This window comes from Marmota flaviventris, chromosome X, assembly GCF_047511675.1.
Source record: "Marmota flaviventris isolate mMarFla1 chromosome X, mMarFla1.hap1, whole genome shotgun sequence".
Lineage (NCBI taxonomy): Eukaryota > Metazoa > Chordata > Mammalia > Rodentia > Sciuridae > Marmota > Marmota flaviventris.
Window position 1 is genome coordinate 38674917 of NC_092518.1, and position 19489 is coordinate 38694405.

At 41.0% G+C, this 19489-nt stretch overlaps 1 pseudogene; it reads left to right on the plus strand.

Annotated features, from left to right (window-relative positions):
- Positions 1–1234: 1234 nt before the first annotated feature.
- Positions 1235–3919, plus strand: LOC114086056 (large ribosomal subunit protein eL20 pseudogene; annotated as a pseudogene).
- The last annotated feature ends 15570 nt before the right edge of the window (positions 3920–19489 follow it).

Sequence of the window (19489 nt, forward strand, 5' to 3'; positions counted from 1 at the left end):
TTTACAAGCCTCAGCCCATTAAACCTAGCAGGGTAGAAAGAAAAGGCTATTTCTTCCCCTTCGTCTACTACCTCTCTGGCTCACCTCCATTTACCTGCATTGCAGATTTTCCACCCTGGAATGACTTCATGAAGGTTCCTCAGTTCTAAGGGTCAGCTCAGTGAAGTCTTGAGAGCAGGAAGGAAGATGAGAGAAAGCAGGAGGAGAACTCAAAATGTAACCCAACAGAGTGAAAAAACACATTCTGTAGCTATTGGAAACATGAGAAGTGTCAGAACAGAATTGGTAAATGGTTATTCTATGTGATATAAAACAAACATAAAAAGTTTCATCAAGTGATGCCACAATAGAGCCAGTATCTAGTTTATGTAACCTGAATCTTACCCAAACCCTCTTCCACCATCATGCAGGGCCTGCTGTGTCTGCAGGGAAGGAGAGGGCTCCAGGCCAATTTGGAAGTGGTCAAAGTCGGCCCTTTGGCTCCAGTCCACCAGTTCTGACATCAGCTCCCCCTTTTCCCTCCTCAGTTCCCACCCCACCCATTCTTGATGTCAATCTCATTAATCCCTGTTAACTGATCAGTATTTAAAATGTGACAGGCTCCCAGGATATTTGAATTTCAATACCCAAGCAAAGCCTTCTCCAGCTCACTCCCCCCACCCTGCTCTTCCATTTTATATATATATCTCAAAACCCTGATTTAGCCCACACCCACAAAACTTTATAACATAGACACTATTCCTGTTAAGATAGGAATCTACTCTTTCCTTGGAAATCTTCAGAGAGAGTCCCTCTGCTATCAGGTTCTAGTTTGAAATATTTTAGACATAAAACATGGGAGTTACGACTAAGCTCTTATCACATCAAGGTAGAAAAGGATTTCCTAAATGCACAACTATAAGGTCGTTGGTCTCTCTGTTCCTGTAAATGCATAAGGACTGGTGTCAGGGAATTTAAGAAAGCAGGAATGCTTTAAATTCCCTCCCCTGTTTGCAACTTCTCCTAGATCAAGTAGGTTTCAGACTGGTATCAGACTGCAAAAGGGAGTATATTGTATACATGTGAACACACACACACACACACACACACACACCCTCTTTTCCACCTCCAGTCTTTCTCAATTGTGTTATCTAAAATTACATAAATATTGAATCTTCCCATACACATATCACTATGCTCAAATATATTTAAGTTAAATTTCTAGCTGCTATCAGCATTAGGGGTGCAGTTAAAGATGGCCCCTAAGGTGAACCTCACCAAACCCTCTCCCCTGATGTATGAAATCTTTGGTAGTTTGAATCATTTCCACTTCAAAAGGGTTTTAAGAGATGCTTGCTGGTCTCCTCTGACAAAAGCCTTTTGAGCCTTTAACAGAGTGTTTTATTTCTTCAAAGATCAAAGTCACACAACCCCATGAATAAGTGAATTCAAGATTAAGGCATTCAAGTTCACTCTAAAAATCTAACCTCTGGCCCAAATTGGGCTCTCGATTTAACAATTTTTTTTTTAACTTACACTGAATTTTTTTAAAAAAACATGCCTGCCTGCAACTCTCCCCGCCTCTTCTTTCTCCTTTGTTGTGTCTTTTACCACATCCCACAACTACATTTATGATTTCTTTTGTTTGCACCCCAGAAGTGTAATCTTTGTTAGCAATCGTAAGACTAAATTCTCCCAATTCTAGCCCATATATGAGATCATTTAACACCCTGTGAATTTTTTACATATGATGTTTAATATTCAAGTAGAAAATAGAAGCTCAGTGACATCAAAGGTTTCATTCAAAAAGTAGCAACATCACCAGGTGTGGTGGCATGTGGCTGTAATCCTAGCTACTCAGGAGGCTGAGGAAGGAGGATTGCAAGTTCAAGGCCAGCCTCATCATCTTAGTGAGACCCTGTCTAAAAATGAATGATAAAAAGGGCTATGGATGTAGTTCAGTGTTAGAGCACACCTGGGTTCAATTCCCAGTATCCAGTACTGAGAGAGAAAAAATTTTCAAAGGAGGATAAGAATCAGTACATCTGATTCCAATATCAGCACTTATTTAAGGAGTTTTTCAACAAATATTAATAAATGACTCCAAGTCAGGTATTATACTAGACACTGGAAATACTATAAGGAGATTGGCAGTTAACTCATGGACTCACTACCAACATTTACTCTAGTTGTCCCCCACTCATTTCACATTTCCTTTATTTTAAGGCAAAGTAAATGTTCAATACATACTTGCTGAGTCAAATTGAAAATGCACTATTGCACACATGAAAGATGAATCAGATGGCCAGTGGTTAGATTCTTGACTGAGTAGATATGGATTTTTGTAGGGTATATCTGTTGAGGGATGAGTTTAAAGCTTAGGGTTTATTTATCAAGCAGAGAGTGACAGAGTCTTTCCTTGACCAAAGCTTAGTCAGGCTCCTCTGAATCTTCTTCCAAACTAAGCCTCAACCTTTGGGCTTCAATGTGCTTCTCTGTGTCACCCAACCTTAGCAAGGATACTGTTAAGTCAGCTTATCCAGAACTCTCATTCCTCATGTGAATCCCTCAATATCTGATGGGGTTCCTCATCTCTCAGTATTCCCCAATTGGTATCTGATGATTCTGGCCTGTTTTCAATAAGAATGTTGGTTTAGACAGAGTCCTCCTGATGGTTCCTCTTAGTAATTTGCCATCCACTGGCCCTACCCTACTGCTTAACCATAAATTCTCACTATTCTGTGTTATATTTGGAATTGAGTCCAGTCCTATACTGAGGTTTCTTTTCTGCTTAGAGCCATAGCTGAGTAGGAATGACGCATGGCATTTTTGGTTGAAAGGTGACACCAGCAAGCCATTGAGATGATAATGATTATGTTAAGATGTGCATTCAATTGGATATTAGACCCCTGCTGTCCGCTTAGGCCTGCTACTTTGGAGCTCTCGCGGGACTCCTGGAGAGTTCCCATTGGTTGGGGAAGTGCGGTAGGAGGGATTTCCGGAGGAGGGATTTCCCGGTTGGGGTGGTGTGGCCGGAGAGAAGGCCGCGTGTGTAGCGTTCGAGGAAGTTTTGGAAATAAAGTTTTCTTCTATTGCAATAGTGGTTGCCACTTTAACTATGACCAGTTCTGGTTTGTCTTTAACAATAACAGAAAGAAATCTTACATTCATTCCCAGAAGTTCATCCTAGACTAAAGATTATGGTCTCTGCTTTCTTTACTACTAGAAGTCTGGTTTCCAAACAGAAACCAAAGGAACCTTGTAATCATACAAACTGTGATAGTCCATTTTCCATTGCTATAACAAAATACCAGAAGCTAAATACCCTTTTTCATTTCATTTTGCTTTCTTCCCTAAGCTAAATACTTCATAAAGAAAAGATTGGTTGTCTTTTGTGGGTGTCAGAAGGCACAGAGAGAGTACCATGCAGGCTTTAGGATTCTTCATGAGCACAAATTAGTGGAGCACTGCCTGCCCACCTCCAAATGCTCACCACCTCCCTACCAAATGCAAATTTTGCACCCAATTACACTGTTGCTAATTTCTGCTTCTAGTATTTTGTATCTCAGCTAAAGAAGATGAAGAAGTCTACTGTCTACTGTGGGCAGGTGTTGGAGAAGTCCCCACTATAGGAGAGAAATTTTGGCATCTGGCTGGGCTACAACTCCCACAGCAGCACCCACAACATGTCCTGGGAGTACTGTGACCTGACTACCACAGAAGCCATCATCACTGCTACTGAGATATGGGTGCATGGCACTGGTCCCCGGGCCACTCCATCCAGATCACAAAGGTAGAGGAGATTGTGGCCAGCAAGTGCCATCAGCCAACAATCAAGTAATTCCACAACTCCAAGATCAAGTTCCCACTGTCCCATCAGGTCCTCTATCACCAGCACAAGCCACACTTCAGCACCAAGAGGCCCAATCCCTTCTTCTAGGTGCAGAGCCTCTCCCCAGGTCTGCCCAAATAAACTCCATGGGAATGCCCTGGTTAAAAAAGAGATTTATTTAATAGCTTTACTTAGATTAGGTGGCACCACTGATTTGATTCTGGTGAGGGCCTCCTTGGCTACATTACATCATGGTAGATGCCATCATGGTTGGCAAGCAGGTGGGCATGCCAGAGGGAACAATCACAGAGCAAGACAGGAAGCCAGGGAGTGGGGAAGGGTCAGGCTCACTCTTTTATAATAAGCCCTCTTGTAGGAACTAGCGGGTGTCTCACAAGAACTAATTAATCAGACTCAAGAGCAGCACCCCCAATGACCTAATTACCTTGATGTATGCTTCACCTCCTAAAGGTTTTGTCAGCTCTCACATTGCCACACTGGAGATAAAGATTTTAACATATGAACCCTTGACCCACACTTAAATCATATCCAAGCTAAAGCACAAACTGAAGGCAAAAAATAATGCTTTCCTTCTAGCCTTCTGGGTTCTTTGACTAGTCTACAAGTTAAATTGAATTAAACAGATGAACAGGAGAAAAACTATTTTTTTTATATAAGTTTACATGGGATTCCCACCAAAATATAAGACTTGAGTAAGTGGTCAGATTATTAAGGCTTATATATCATCCCAAACTATAGAAAGAAATAGAGATTTAGGGGTTCTAGGGTGCTGCAGTATGGATATGGTTTGAATGTGTCCTCCAAAGGCTCATATGTCAGAAGCTTTGTCTCCAGGGTGATGACTTTGAAAGGTGGTACACCCTTTAATAGGTGAGGCCTAGTGGAGGTAATGAAGTCATGGGGCAACACCCTTAGAAGGGATTAACACAGGTCTCATCGAACTGGATTGTTTCCAGAGAAAATGGGTTTTTATAAAGCCAGTGAGCTGTCTCAATTCACTCTCTGTTTTCCTGTCTCACCATGTGATTTTTTTCATGCTTTCTCCCACCACTGTGATACCATTTGCCATGACTCTACCAGCATCAAGTAAATGCCAGCATCATGTTATTGAATTTCCCAAACTATGAGCTAAATAGAACTCTTTTCTTTATACATTACCCAGCATCAGGCATTTTGTTATAGCTACAGAAAAATGGACTAAGCCATGGGGGATGTTACAAATGGATTTCAGAAAGGGGTTTAGAGGAAATATATGGTGAATAAAAATCACCTTGTTATACAGATAAAAGTCCCGCAGGTGATAAAAATTGTCTCAGCAGTAGGTCTCTTCTAGAACAGATACATTTACTAATGAAGATTTCTCTTGTTTTTAATATTTATTCTTAAGTTTTAGGTGGACACAATATCTTTATTTTACATTTATGTGGTGCTGAGAATCGAACCCAGTGCCTCATGCATGCTAGGTGAGCACTCTACCACTGAGCCACAACCCCAGCCCCATGAAGATTTCTTTTATAAACGTAAATTTCCTTTACAAAAGAGAAAATTGTACTTTATTTTAGGCAGTTGAGAAAAGAGATATAGAACTTTTCCTGCATTAGCTGGTTATCTTTTTTTAACCTCAAAATAATCAATATGATAAAATGGCATATTTTGGGATGACATGTTCCAAACCCCTTTAAAAGCAAGTATTAAACCTGCTTAAAATCCTGCTTGAAATATCTTCAATAGTTTCCCATTATTATTGAAATAAAATCAAAACACCTTCCTTTGACCTAGCAATAATTGTTATAAAAAGCAGTCCTTGAACCACTAGCAGTAGCAACATCACTAGCAAACTTGCTAGAAATGCAAATTCTCAGACTCACCCAAGGTTACCAGAATAAGAATCTCTACGGATGAGGCCCCAAAACATGTGCTTTAACAAACCCTCCAGGTGATTCACTTGCTTTCTCAAATTTGGGAACCATTGCCTACAGGCTACACAGTCTAGTTCTTAACAACATTTCTGACCTCATCTAGTTCAACTCCATCCTTGGCCCACTCCATTCAAGCCACTCTGGCCTTCTTTCAAGCCTTCTGAATACTCCAGGGACAGGAGTTCCTGAGATCTTGGTATGACCTATGTCTTTTCACTTACTATGAAGTAAGCTGTCATCTCATCAGAGGAGCCTTCTATAACTACCTTATCTACAGCCACTGCTATAATTTGGATCTGGAATGTCTCCTCAAGATTAAAAGAAGAGGGGCTGGGGTTGCGGCTCAGAGGTAGAGCACTCGCCTAGCCTGTGTGAGGCACTGGGTTTGATCCTCAGCACCACATAAAAATAAAATAAAGATATTATGTCCACCTATAACTAAAAGATAAAAAAAAAAGATTGAAAGGAGAGTTGGTCCCCTGGGCAGCAATGTTCAGGGATGGGGCTTTTGAGAAGTGATTGGATCATGAGGTCTTTGAGTTCATCAATGGGTCAATCCACTGATGGGTTCACAGCTGAATGGAATATTGGAAGGGGGTGGAAAATATAGGAGGTTGGACCAATTAAAAGGAGTGGGTCCTTGGGGTTGTGTCCTTTGGCTGTGTCCTTTTATCTTGAACCCATTCCTCCTACTTCCCAGCTACCATGAGGTAAGCACTATCCTCACACCATGCCCTCTCCACCATGATGTTCTGCCTCACCACAGACCCATAGCCATGGAGCCAGACAGCCATGAACTGACACCTCTGGAACCATGAGTCAAAATAAATCTTTCCTCCTTTATTTTGCTCAAGTGTTTTGTCATGGCAGCGAAAACCTGACTGATACAGACACCTTCTTCAATCCACTATCTCATTACTTCCTTTTATTTTTGTCATAAGTTATCACCACCACAAAGGAGGGAAAAAAATTTCCTGTACCTTCATATGTTCAGTAGCTGGAGCCTGTGAATTAAACTGACAAAAGACAATACCAGGTGAAAAGGCATACTCGCTTAATTGATGATTGAATTTTTTTATGCATGGGTGGGGCTACACAGGAAACATGTGAAAGCCCAAAGAGGTTGTTAGATCCAGGGCCTTATATACCAGTTTGACATAAGTGTGATAAATTAAGGGAAGTGATTACACAAAGGAAAGGGGATTTGGGGGCAGTAAATTGTGGAAAGGTAAATGTATGAGGAAACTAATGGTAAAGAAGGGATGTTTAATAGGTTTGTCATGTAGACTCAAGTTAGTGTTGTCTCCAATGTGAACAGTTGTTCTCTTCTTGGTTCAAGAGAAGGGGAAAAAAAACTTTACATATGGAAATTTATTCGCTGCTTTTAGCAGAAGGAGGAGAGCAAATAGTTCCTCTTGTGTCTGCTGTTTCTTAATTGCTTTCAGCTCAAAATAATCCTTATGCCTATGTGGCATATTTGGAGATGGCATTTTCTGATCACCTTCACCACCCTAAATTCTTATTTAATTAAGCTTTACTTCTTTTTTTGTTGTGGGGAGGGTGGCCCTGGGGGTTAAACTTAGGGGAACTTGGCCACTGAGCCACATCCTTAGCCCTATTTTGTGTTTTATTTAGAGACAGGATCTCACTGAGTTGCTTAGGGCCTCACTATTGCTGAGGCTGGCTTTGAACTCTCAATCCTCCTGCCTCAGCCTCTGGAGCCACTGGATTACAGGAGTGCACCACCATGCCTGGTTTAAGATTTACTTCTTAAATCTCTATCTACCACTCCCTCCCACCACACACACACTAGAATATAAACTCCTTCAAGACAGGGAACTTATCTGTACAGCTGACTCAGTAATTTGTCAAATGAACTGACCTGGATCACCTCTGTCCCTGCCTAAGTATTCCTCTAGGTGTGTTTCACCTCAAGTAATGCATAAAGGAATATTGCCTGAAATCATATGGAGGGGATTTTCCTTAAACTTAAAAAGGCAAAAATATGTGCAAAAACTGCAAAATCAATGACGTTGACAAAACTACTTTTCAAGAGAAATTGATAAAAATATTTTTGTAAGGAATACTTTGAATTAATAATACTTATTTCCCCCTTTGAATTTATCAATCTGGAGAAAACCTTTCTTCTCAGCCCACACTAGAAGTTGCTCAAAATGAAAAACACAAACTTCTAAATCAAGATCCATATTACATATCCAGCAAGGTCTTTCTCATTCCAACCCTCTTCCAAAATCATCATCATGCCCCTCCTTGTCACTGTTACCCTGTGCTCTTCTCCTGGATTTCTCCTCTTATTCACATATTGAGTTTTGGATATTTGACCAGGTCTATTTTTTTCTCAATGGGACGTTATTGATCTGCACTGTTTGTGCGAAATGGGGATAATAACTCCTTTCAATTCATCCATGCACGTGCTGTTTCAAAGAGCGACAGTGCTATATAAATGAAAGGTATTATCATCATATTATTTCAAGGACATCTGCGTGGGAGAAGGAGCAGATGCTTCTATTCCTTTAAAGATTTGCTACAAGTCATTCCCCCATCATCTATATCACCCAAATGCATTGATTTTACATACAATCAAGTAAGATTGATTTCTTCTGTAGAGGTTCAACCTTAACTAAAAGATAGAAGCTAGGTGGCACAAAATCCAAGTCAGAAGTCTTCTTTATGAGGGATCTGAAGGAAATGGACATCCAAGAATGAACTCCAAGTGCAACTATGAGCCACCCATCATCAGAGCAGGCTTTGTAGTCATTACATCAATACCTAAAAAGTAAAGACACATTAGAAATTCTCTCTCTCTCTCTCTCTCTCTCTCTCTCTCTCTCTCTCTCTTTATCTATCTATCTATTTCAGCACTAGATATTGAACCCAGGGACTATCTATCACTGAAATACATCCCCAACCCTTTTTGTTTTTTTATTTTAAGACAGTCAGTTACCAAGGCTGGCCTTGAACTTGGAATCCGCCTTCCTCAGCCTCCCAAGTAGCTGGGATTATAGCGTGTGCCACCCACTTGGCTTTACAAATTCTTTTTAAAAATATTTTCACACAAAGGCCACACTACTTCCATTTCACAGATAAGAAACCTCTAAAAAACATGGCAATTCTTTTTGTCACTAGGATTCTGTTGTGCAAGCTGCTGCTTAGGTGTAGCAAGAAGTCTGAATCTTATCCAAGGCCCCACATCCTCCACAGCATGTATCTAACCTGCAAAGAGAGAACAGCTATGTTTCAAGGGAGTATCTTGGATTCTGAAAGAACACAGTGCAGTGTCTCATGTGGTTTCCTTCTCCATGGTAAGGATTTGCACTGGTGACTGCAAGGCCCACAGTACTTTGCCTCTACCTCAGAGCAAAGCCTGTCCAAGGAAGGGGGCGTGACCCTTGTCCTTGGAAAGACCCACAGAGCACTCCTAGGCACATACCCACCCTGCTGAGTTGTTTATCTACAAATAACAGGAGAGATCTGCTGTGCCAGGTGTCCCTGACTCAGTCAGGCTACGAGGACCCATAGCAACCCCCTAGCAGCCACCAATCAGCATGAGACAGGGAAATACCTGGGATGTCAGATGACCCTCCCAGTAGTTTATGGTGGTTAATAACATGTTGGGAAACCATGTAGTTCAGCACATACACCCCTCATGGCTTAAACCAATCAGTTCAAACGAATCTCCCTCTTGTACTGACCAATCACCCCTACCCAACTTGTTCCCGCCAGTGACTGTGCTAATCATGTTTTAGAGTTGTTGTTTGATTTCCCCGCAGTATGTGGTGATTTGCTAAGAGATGCTATGATGTATGTGAAGTCCCTGCCTTCCACACATGGCTATGCAGAGGGGCCTGAGCCTGTACCAAATGGAATCATTTTCTTCAGACTACTTCCTGGGAGGTCACATTACAAAGCAAGTGCAACAATTTACTTTCAGACTTCAGCAAAGATCAGAAGTACCTCAGTTACTGTTGAGAAGTATAGCTTCCTGGCTTCCAACCCATGAGTTTGATTCAGTGGGTCAGAATAAGGCTTGGAAATCTCTTTAACAAGACCCTCCCTCATCCCTTAGTATCCTGATGCAGGTAGGTGGCCTGAGGGAAAAATATTACCATGTAAGCAAGGCCTAGATGTCAGATCTCTGGTGAACTCAGTCCCTGGACATCCACCGGCCTCTCTGGAGGTCAGAGTATGCAGTGCATCCCTAACGGTGCCAAACTCAGAGTGAGGAGCCAGTGGTGAGTGGCCTCTCCTGTGCTTACCTATCCCCCATGTGTGGGTGAGGGCAATTACAGGAAGCTCCTTCAGGAGAGTAGATGCAAGTTCCACCTTCCAGGCAGGGTGTAGAAGTGCAGTTCTCCCTTCCACGTTCACAGTTCTTTCCAGAGAATGGCGGGGGGCACTTGCAGATGTAGTCTGGAAGAAAAGAAAGGCAAGAGAGTGACTGACTTAGCACTTAGGGGAGACAGTGGCATGTTTGCAGACCCATGTGCTCATGCTACCGTTCAATAACCATTAGTGATGTCATTGAGTTCCCTCCTCTATGCAAAACACCACACTGGGCACTGGTGTCCTGCTGACTAAGAACACTTAGGCCCTGCCCTCAAACTACTTAACAGTCCAGGAGAGAGAGCAGACATCTAAAGAACAGCAATGAACGTCGTCGTTGTCATCATCATCATCATCATCATCATCGTCATCATCAATTTATTCTGAACCAGTACCTTGCTGTTTTGGTTACCATAGCTCTATAGTATAATTTAAGTTCTGATATTGTGATGCCTCCTGCTTCATTTTTCTCACAAAGGATTGCTTTGGTTATTCTGGGCCTCTTATTTTTCCAAATGAATTTCAGGACTGCTTTTTTCTATTTCTATGAAGAACTTCATTGGAATTTAAATAAGAATTGCATGAAGTCTATACAGCACATTTGGTAGGATGGCCATTTTGACAATATTAATTCTGCCTGTATAAGAACATGGGAAATCTTCCCATCTTCTAAGGTGGTCTTCAATTTCTTTAGTGGGTGGCAACACACAACAAGGGGGAGAGAGAATAGAAGCTTAGTAGATTAGACAAAAGGGAATGGAGTGAAGGGAATGAAGACAGGAATAGAAAAGACAGTGGAATGTTCTGACGTAATTTTCCTGTGTACATATATGAATACACCACAGGGAATCCACATCACGTACCACCACAGGGCTGGGATCCTAATTAGAATCAGTTGTACTCCTTATTTGTATAAATGTCAAAATAGACTCCACTGTCATGTATAACTTAAAAAGAGCAAATAAAAAAAATTACTCAGAAAAAAAAAAGTCCCTGCCTTCCCCAAAAAGTGTATAAAACTGCTGCAAACCCTGGGCTGGGGGCCTCTCAGCGTCACCAGTTGCTGTGTGCGCGCGGAGGACCAAGCTAGCTCTCAATAAACACCTCTTTGCTGCTTACATTGATCTTGGTCTCTGGTGGTCTTTTGGGTGTCCCAAATTCGAGCATAACACATGCTCCTTATACATCATATAGCACCACCACAGAAGAATTGGCCCAGAAAACCATCAATGTGATAGTAACTCACAGGACAGAGGTAAAGTCATAATCATAGGTAATATTGTGGCTCCTGCCACCAAAGGTGCCTCTGGTGCTTCACAGGCATCTCTTTGTGCTCACCTCCTGCTCTGCTAACCAGCACAGAGATCGCTTCACCTCACCTCAGCAGAGAAAGCAAAAGAAATCTTGTCCTTACTGTTCCTGAGCTGGCTCTTCAGAACAGAGGCCCCTGCATTCGTTTTTTATTGTTGGACAAGAGATTGTCACAAATGCAGCAGCTTAAAACAGCTGTAATTTATTGGCTCACAGTGTCTGGAGGTCAGAAGTAGACCACAGCACAGCTGATTCTCTGCTTAGGGTATAACATGGTTGAAATCAAGGAGTTGACCTGCTTGTGTTCCTTACTAGAGACTTGGGAAAAATCCACCTCTGGTTTTATTCTGATTGTCAGCAGAATTCAGTTTCCTGCAGCTGTAGGACCAAGCCCCCATTTCCTTGCTGGTTCTCAACTGGGAGCTATGCTTTACTCTTAGAAATGCACCCACACTCTTTTTCACACTGCCCCCTTCATTGTCATGCCAGCTAGGGTGCATGGAATCCTTTTTTGTACTGTAAATCTTTGACTTCCTCTTCTGCAACTCACCAGAGGACATTCTTTGCCTAATTAGGCAAGCCCACCCAGGGTAATCTTCCTTTTGCTATCAAACATAAATAACATCAGCCAAAGAATACTATCACATTGACAGGTTCCAACCACACTCACAAGAGAAAGGATTATACAACATCCAGGCTCACTGGGAGTCACCTTAGAATTCTGCCTACCACAGCCTAAAGAGATAAAGGTGATAGAAACAGTGAATGAGGCCGACATGATTATATAACAAGCTTCTAAGGTCATTTCAAAGGAGCCCATCATTCCTCCAAGCCTGCTTACCACTCCTTGTAGACCGTGATATTGAACTTGGAGCACAGTACCAGGGAGCAATACTATCTCCAAAATGTATGATTCCTGGGGTACTTTCCCAACCCCTCCTAATTCAAGAGACCCTCTGGTGTTTACTTTGTCATATAGTTTATCACAAGGGACACTGACAGGCCTTTGTGTTTTCTCCACCAGAGCCCATCTTAAGGGTAAGATTTTGTCTTTGTTGCTGTATCCTCACAGTGCCTGTAAACAGTTAGTTTGAAGTACATATGTGTTAAAACAATAGCATATGATAATGATAGAAATGTCTTCAGCTTCACCAGGTATGAAGGTACACACCTATGATTACAGCAACTTGGGAAGCTGAGGCAGGAAGATCACAAGTTCAAAGCCAGCTTGGGAAACATAATGTGAACCTGTCTCAAAATAAAAAAATATAAAATGCTGGGGGTGTAGCTCAGTGGTAGAGTGTCACAAAATAAAAAATAAAAAGTTCTGGGGATGTAGCTCAGTGGTAGAGTGTCCCTGACTCCAATTTCCAGTACCGAAAAAAAAGTAAAGAAAGAAATGTCTTATGATTTCTCCATGACATATTCTGTTTTAATCATATTTGATGGTTTATTAACCATTGTTTTGAAAAATGTACATGGTATTTTTTGGAGGGGGTCCTAGGAATTGAACTCAAGGACACTCAACCACTGAGCCACATCCTCGCCCTATTTTGTATTTTATTTAGACACAGGGCCTCACTGAGTTGCTTAGCATCTTGCCATTGCTGAAGCTGGTTTGAACTCATGATCCTCCTGCCTCAGCCTCCGGAGCCAGGAGGGATTACAGGTATGTGCCACCATGCCCCACTGTGCATGGTATTCACAAAGCCTCATGTAAGTCAACCAGCATTTATTAAATCCCTATTATGTGCAAAATTTCATGGAGGATACAAAGAATGATAAAGATGAAATCCCTCTCAAGGATTTCCTGCCTATTCTCTGGTAGGAAAAAAAACTGGTGTATAAATGACTAGAACAATGACATAACTCTGGCTCTGCCACACTCCTGATTAAAACTTTCATATAGTCCCCAGTTACACATGGGTTAAAATCCAAAATCCTTATTCTGGTCTCCCTCCTGCCACAGTTCTCTAGGATCCAGCCTTTTTGTGTACTCAAGACCTTCGACTTGGCAAATGCTGGTAAATGTTTAACAACTGACTCTTCAAAAGAAAAATACATAAAAATTCGAGGAATATGTCAGTTTCTATGGTGCAAATACTCCTTCCATGATCAATTTCAAATCATCAAAATAAAGTCAACCAGAAAACCAAACTGTTGAAAATGTAGCAATTGGGTCTGCTATTGTTTTTGTTTGTTCGTTTCATTTTTCTTTTGGAGGGGAGTGAAACATGGTCTCATTATATGACCCATGCTGGCCTCAAACTTCTGGAGTCAAGCAATCCTTCTACCTCAGCCTCCCAAGTAGCTGGGGTTACAGGTGCATGCCATTTTTCTGGGCTTAACAATTGACTTTTTTTTTTCCTAGTCCTGAGGAGCAGTTGGCTCTCGAGAACAGGTATGAGTCAGCTGCAGCACACCACTGCTTCAAACTTAAGTATTTCTTTTGTTTATCCTCTTTGGTGAGTTGAGTGGTGTCCCTCCTCCAAACTGATTCCATTCAGAGCTTTAGAATGTGACCTCATTTGGAAATAGCCTTTGCAGATGTAATTAGTTAAGGATCTTGAGAGGAAATCATCCTACACTTAGGGTGGGCCCTAAATCCAATCACTGTGGTCTCCTTATAAGAAGAGAGGACACAGAGATTCACACAGAGTCAGAGTCTGAAATTACACAGTCACAAGGCAAGGAACACCTGAGGCTGCTAGAAACTAGAAGGGGCAAGAAAAGGACTCTTCTCTAGAGCCTTCAGTGAGAGCATGGTTGTGCTGTACCTTAATGTCTCACTTCTAGCTGCCAGAGCTGGGAGAGAATTAATATCTTGTGTAAAGCCACTCAGCTTGTGGAATTTTGTTACAGCAGCTCTAGGAAACTAATACACACCTCAAGTTTGATCTTGGAAGATCCTTTTCTTCCTTTAAGCTACAATTTAAATATTACTTCCTCTGAGAAGCCTTTCCCAACTAAATCAGATCCCCTATAACTTTTTTCATTGTTTCCTTCAAATATTGTACTTCATAATAAGATGTGTGTGAATGTGCATGTGGGTACACATGTATGATTCTTTTACACAAATGTCTACTTCACTTGTCATAAGCTTCCTGAGGGCTGGGAGCTAGTTGATCTTTTTCACTGCTGTATTGGGGTATTCCCAATACCAAGCAGATTTCTTTGTAGGTATCTTTCTTTGTTCTCATTCTTTCCTGGGACTCTTCCTACTTCATCATCTGCTCTTCTTCAATCTCCTCGCTATTTCCTCTTCATTTCTCTAACCATTAAATGTTAAAAGGCCCCACAACTTAGTCCTCAGATGACTTCTCTTTCCACACTCACTTTTTTTTTTTTTTGGTACTGGGAATTAAACCCAGGAGTGCTCTACCACTGAGCAACATACCCAGCCCTTTTTATTTTTTATTCTGAGACAGGGTCTTGCTAAATTGTTGAGAGCCTCACTAAGTTGCTGAGCTGGCCTCAAACTTGCTATACTCCTGCCTCAGCCTCCTGAGTTGCTGGGATTACAGGCATATGCCACCAAGTCCAGCTTCCACACTCAATTTTGAGGTAATTTCATCTCATTTCATGGCTTTAACTGTTACCTATATGCTGACAAAACTCAGCTTTCTATCTTTCCTAACTATAAACTTGTATGTCCAAAGACCTACTTGAAATCTCTACCTCATTGTTTGTTAGAGTGTCCTGATCTGTTTTCTATTGGTATAACTGGACACCACAAATTGGGAAATTTATAAAGAATAAAGTTTTATTCAGATAACAGTCCTAGAATTTGGGAGGTCCATGATCAAGAGGCTGTATCTGCTGAAGACCTTCTTTCTGGTGGGGACTCTGCAGAGTCCCAAGGCAGCACAGGACATCGCACGGTTAGAGAGCACACACAAGAGACAAAGCCCAACTGAATTTTATAATAAACCCACTTTAGAGATAATCAATTAATCCACTCATTCATTAATCCCTGAATGGATTAAGGAGGGCTCTGCCCTCATGACCTAATCTCCTCTTAAACATCCTACCTGGCCATACTTTAAAAAAATTTTTTCTTTTTAGTTGTAGATGGACACAATAACTTTATTTTATTTGTTTATTTTTATGTGGTGCTGAGGATAGAACCCAGTGCTTCATATATGCTAGGCAAGCACTCTGCCCCTGAGCCCTGGTTCCACTTTTTAATACTTCATAATGGAGATTGAATTTCAACATGGATTTTGGTGAGCACATTCAAATCAGAACAGTGTTTTATTTCTGTCTAGATAGGTAATAGGCACAGCCACTTTGTGAACTTTTAATGAGCACTTGTCTGTTAGAATGCTATAGTTTAATTAAGAATGGTTTTTAGAACAAAGCATTTGTGTGTGTGTGTGTGTGTGTGTGTGTGTGTGTGTGTGTGGTGCTGGGGATTGAACCCAGGGCCTTGTGCATGCAAGGCAAGCTCTCTACCAACTGAGCTATATCCCCAGCAAGAATCATTTTAAAAGTAAAAACAAATTAATAAGTCCAAAAAACAAAACTCTTCACCTGCTCTTGGCACCATCTTCTCCACCTTGGTACCCAGCAACTCCATTCTTCCAGCTTCACAGGGTAGAAACATTGGAGTCATACTTGACTTCTGATACATAAACCTATGTCCAATTCTGCTTTACCTTCAAATTATATCCAGAATATAACCACTTCTTCCCACTTCCCAGTGTAAACCACCATTATCTCCTCCCTTCACCTACTCACAGACTATTCTGCATCCCTGTCACTCCTCTGCTCAACATCTTTCAGTGACTTCACATCCCACTCAGAATAAAAATCCAAGTCCTTTCCATCGCCCAATCTTATCCCCTCTGCTTTCTCCCTCACTTGTTCCACATCACTGTCCTCCTTGCTCAAGCATGCCAAGTATTGGGACTGGGGTTTTAGCTCAATGGTTGAGCGCTTACCTTGCATGCGTGAGACACTGGGTTTGATCCTCAGCATCACATAAAAAAATAAATAAAATAAAGATACTGTGTCCATCTACAACTAAAAAAAATATTTATAAAAAAGCATGCCAAGTTTCATCCTGCTCTGGGCCTTTGTACTTGTTATTGTCTCTACTTGGAATGTTTTTCCCCCAAATACCTGCCAAGCTCAGTCCCTCTGTTCCTTAAGATTTCTTCTCAAATGTCACTTTTCCGGGGAGGCATTTTTCAACCACATAATATTAAAAAAAATAGAACTTAGCCAGGTGCAGTGGTGCATGCCTGTAATCTCAGAAGCTCTGGAGGCTGAGGCACGAGGATCACAACTTCAAAACCAGCTTCAGCAACTTAGTGAGACACTGTCTCAAATAAGAAATAAAAAGGGCTGGGGATGTGGCTTAGTGATTAAACATCCCTGGATTCCATCCTTAGTACCAAAAAATGAAATTTACAAAAACAGTAATTTACCTTTTCCTGGTACCCTCTAACTCCTTTACCTTGCTTTGCCCCCTCCCAATATTTATTTGTTGTCTGATATACATCCACTTCAGTCCACAAGACTGAAGACTTTGTCTATTTTTTTTGGGGGGGTGGGTATCAGGGATTGAATTCAGGGGCACTCAACCACTGAACCCTATCCCCAGCCCTATTTTGTCTTTTATTTAGAGACAGGGTCTCACTGAGTTGCTTAATGCCTCGCTGTTGCTGAGGCTGGCTTTGAACTCTGGATCTTCCTGCCTCAACCTCCCCAGCTGCTGGGGTTACAGGCGTGTGCCACCAGCTGACTTTGTCTATTTTGTTTACTGTTCTATCCCAAGGCCTAGACAATGCCTGGCACATAGTAGGAGAACAACAAAGAAATTAACATAGAAGGCACATTTAACCAGTTGCTAGGAAAGCTGTATAACAAAATAACTTTCAGAATACTGTAAAAGAAGGAATTTATTCTGGTACCTATGGAGAGATCAAAATCAATAATACAGTAAAAAAGAACTAGTAGGGCTGGGGCTGTAGCTCAGTGGCAAAGCACTTGCCTAGCATGCATGAGGCACTGGGTTTGATCCTTAGCACCATATAAAAATTAACAAATAAAGGCATTCTGTCCATCTACAACTACAAAAAATTTTTTAAAAAGGAACTAGTATTTGAAAATAGTCATAGAAAATGAGTAGGATTTCTATTCTATAAGAAAGGATAGAAGCTATTCCATAATTTCTATATAAGCAAAAATATCACATTATGACTAGAAATTAAAATATGAAAGTAAATGAAATGACTAAAAGGAATTGTCACATATTATAAAACAGGATCTTTCCCTATCAATTGTGAGACTAAGGTAGTTTAGGGGCATCAAGATGGCAAAGGCAGGGTACAAATAAAATGCTGACTGGAGAACAAGATGGATGAGTCATCATGTTCCTGTTTACAATAAGTCCTATTACCATGACAATTTCTGCCACTGAGTGCTTATCATCCATGGCAACTCCTGCCACAGGTTCTGTATTCTAATTAGACAGAAATAAAGTACCTAATGGGAATAAATGAAGCAAGATATTCAATCAGGTCCATGCAGAGAGGGGACAAGTGGCTCAGCTCAGCATGTAAGACCAGACTCACCCAGACAGCAGGGCCTGGAGCCACTCCTTCGCTCAGCCCACTCTGCTCTACTTTACAGAATGTTATTCTCACTTTCATTTTCAATAAATCTATGCTCTGCCGGCTTCTTCTTTGTGTCTTGCTCAATTCGTTGTTCAGGAAAATCTGGACCCCAGCTGGATACCCCACTAGTATTAGGACTAGTTGAAGATAAAGGGCAAAAATTATGCTGGATTAAACAGTCTTAAGAAATGAATTTTTTTACTACTGGAGATTGAACCCAGGGGCGTGTTTTATCACAGAGATATAGCCATTATTCTTTTTATTTTTTATTTTGAGATAGGTTTTGGTGCTAGGGATTGAACCCAGGGCCTTGTGCATGCAAGGTAAGCACTCTACCAAGTAAGCTATACCCCAATCCCCAATTGAGATAAGTTTTGGTAAGTTGTTAAGGGTCTCCCTAAATTGATAGGCTGGCCTCAAACTTGTGATTCTCCTGCTTCAGTCTCCCATGTCACTGGGATTACAGGCATGTGTCACCAGGCTGGGAAGTATCATTCTTGTTTCTCCTTTTCTTTCTTTCTTTCTTTTTTTTTTTTTAATCAGGAATTGAACCCAGAGGTGTTTAACCACTGAGCCACATCCCAGACCTATTTTGTATTTTATTAGAGACAGGGTCTCACTGAGTTGCTTAGCACTTCACCATTGCTTAGGCTGGCTTTGAATTTGTGATCCTCCTGTCTCAGCCTCCTCAGCCACTGGGATTATAGGCATTTTGCCATTATGCCCAACAGAAATGTGTCATTCTTAATGGAATCTGTTTAAAGGTAAATGATTCACTAACTTAACTGTTCTTCAGAACAGAAATGTGTTAAGATTACATCATCAATGCCTCTTGAACTTGAGTTCATAAGTATGCCTCAATCTGGTTTCAGTTTATTCTAAGACCATGCTATAGGAAAGCAAGCTTTTTTGACTACTGGCTTGAATAGTAGTTTCTTATAATAAAACTAGATTAACTAAAAAAAAAACATGAACATTTATAAACATGTCTATTCTTCTAAGATTTCTAAACCTACCAATGTAAAAGCCACATAAAAGCAACTTCTTTAATTTCATATGTGCTTCATGTAAATAACAGGGCAGAAAATGGAATTGCAACATTTCTTTGTTATACCAGTGTTGGGAAGAAAAGGAGAAAAACATAAAACCAAATGACTCTAACATAGAACTCATTTGATAAATATATCACCTCAAAATTTAACACTGTTTGTGTGGCCAAAGTGGGTAAAACTTGCTCAGAAGACAAAGACCCACATTCCAATAGTCTAGTCTTGGGTTTGCCACTTATTCGTTTGGACAAGTCTCTGGGCCTCATTTGACCGACACTATTTACAAAGTCAATTCCTGCTCTTGCGTTTTATCTGTAGGAGGTAATGCATTTGGAATTAAATCAAGCAGTCATTACGGAAGCTTAAATGTTTTGAAATGCTGGTGCAGAAAATCATATACTTTCCCAAGGT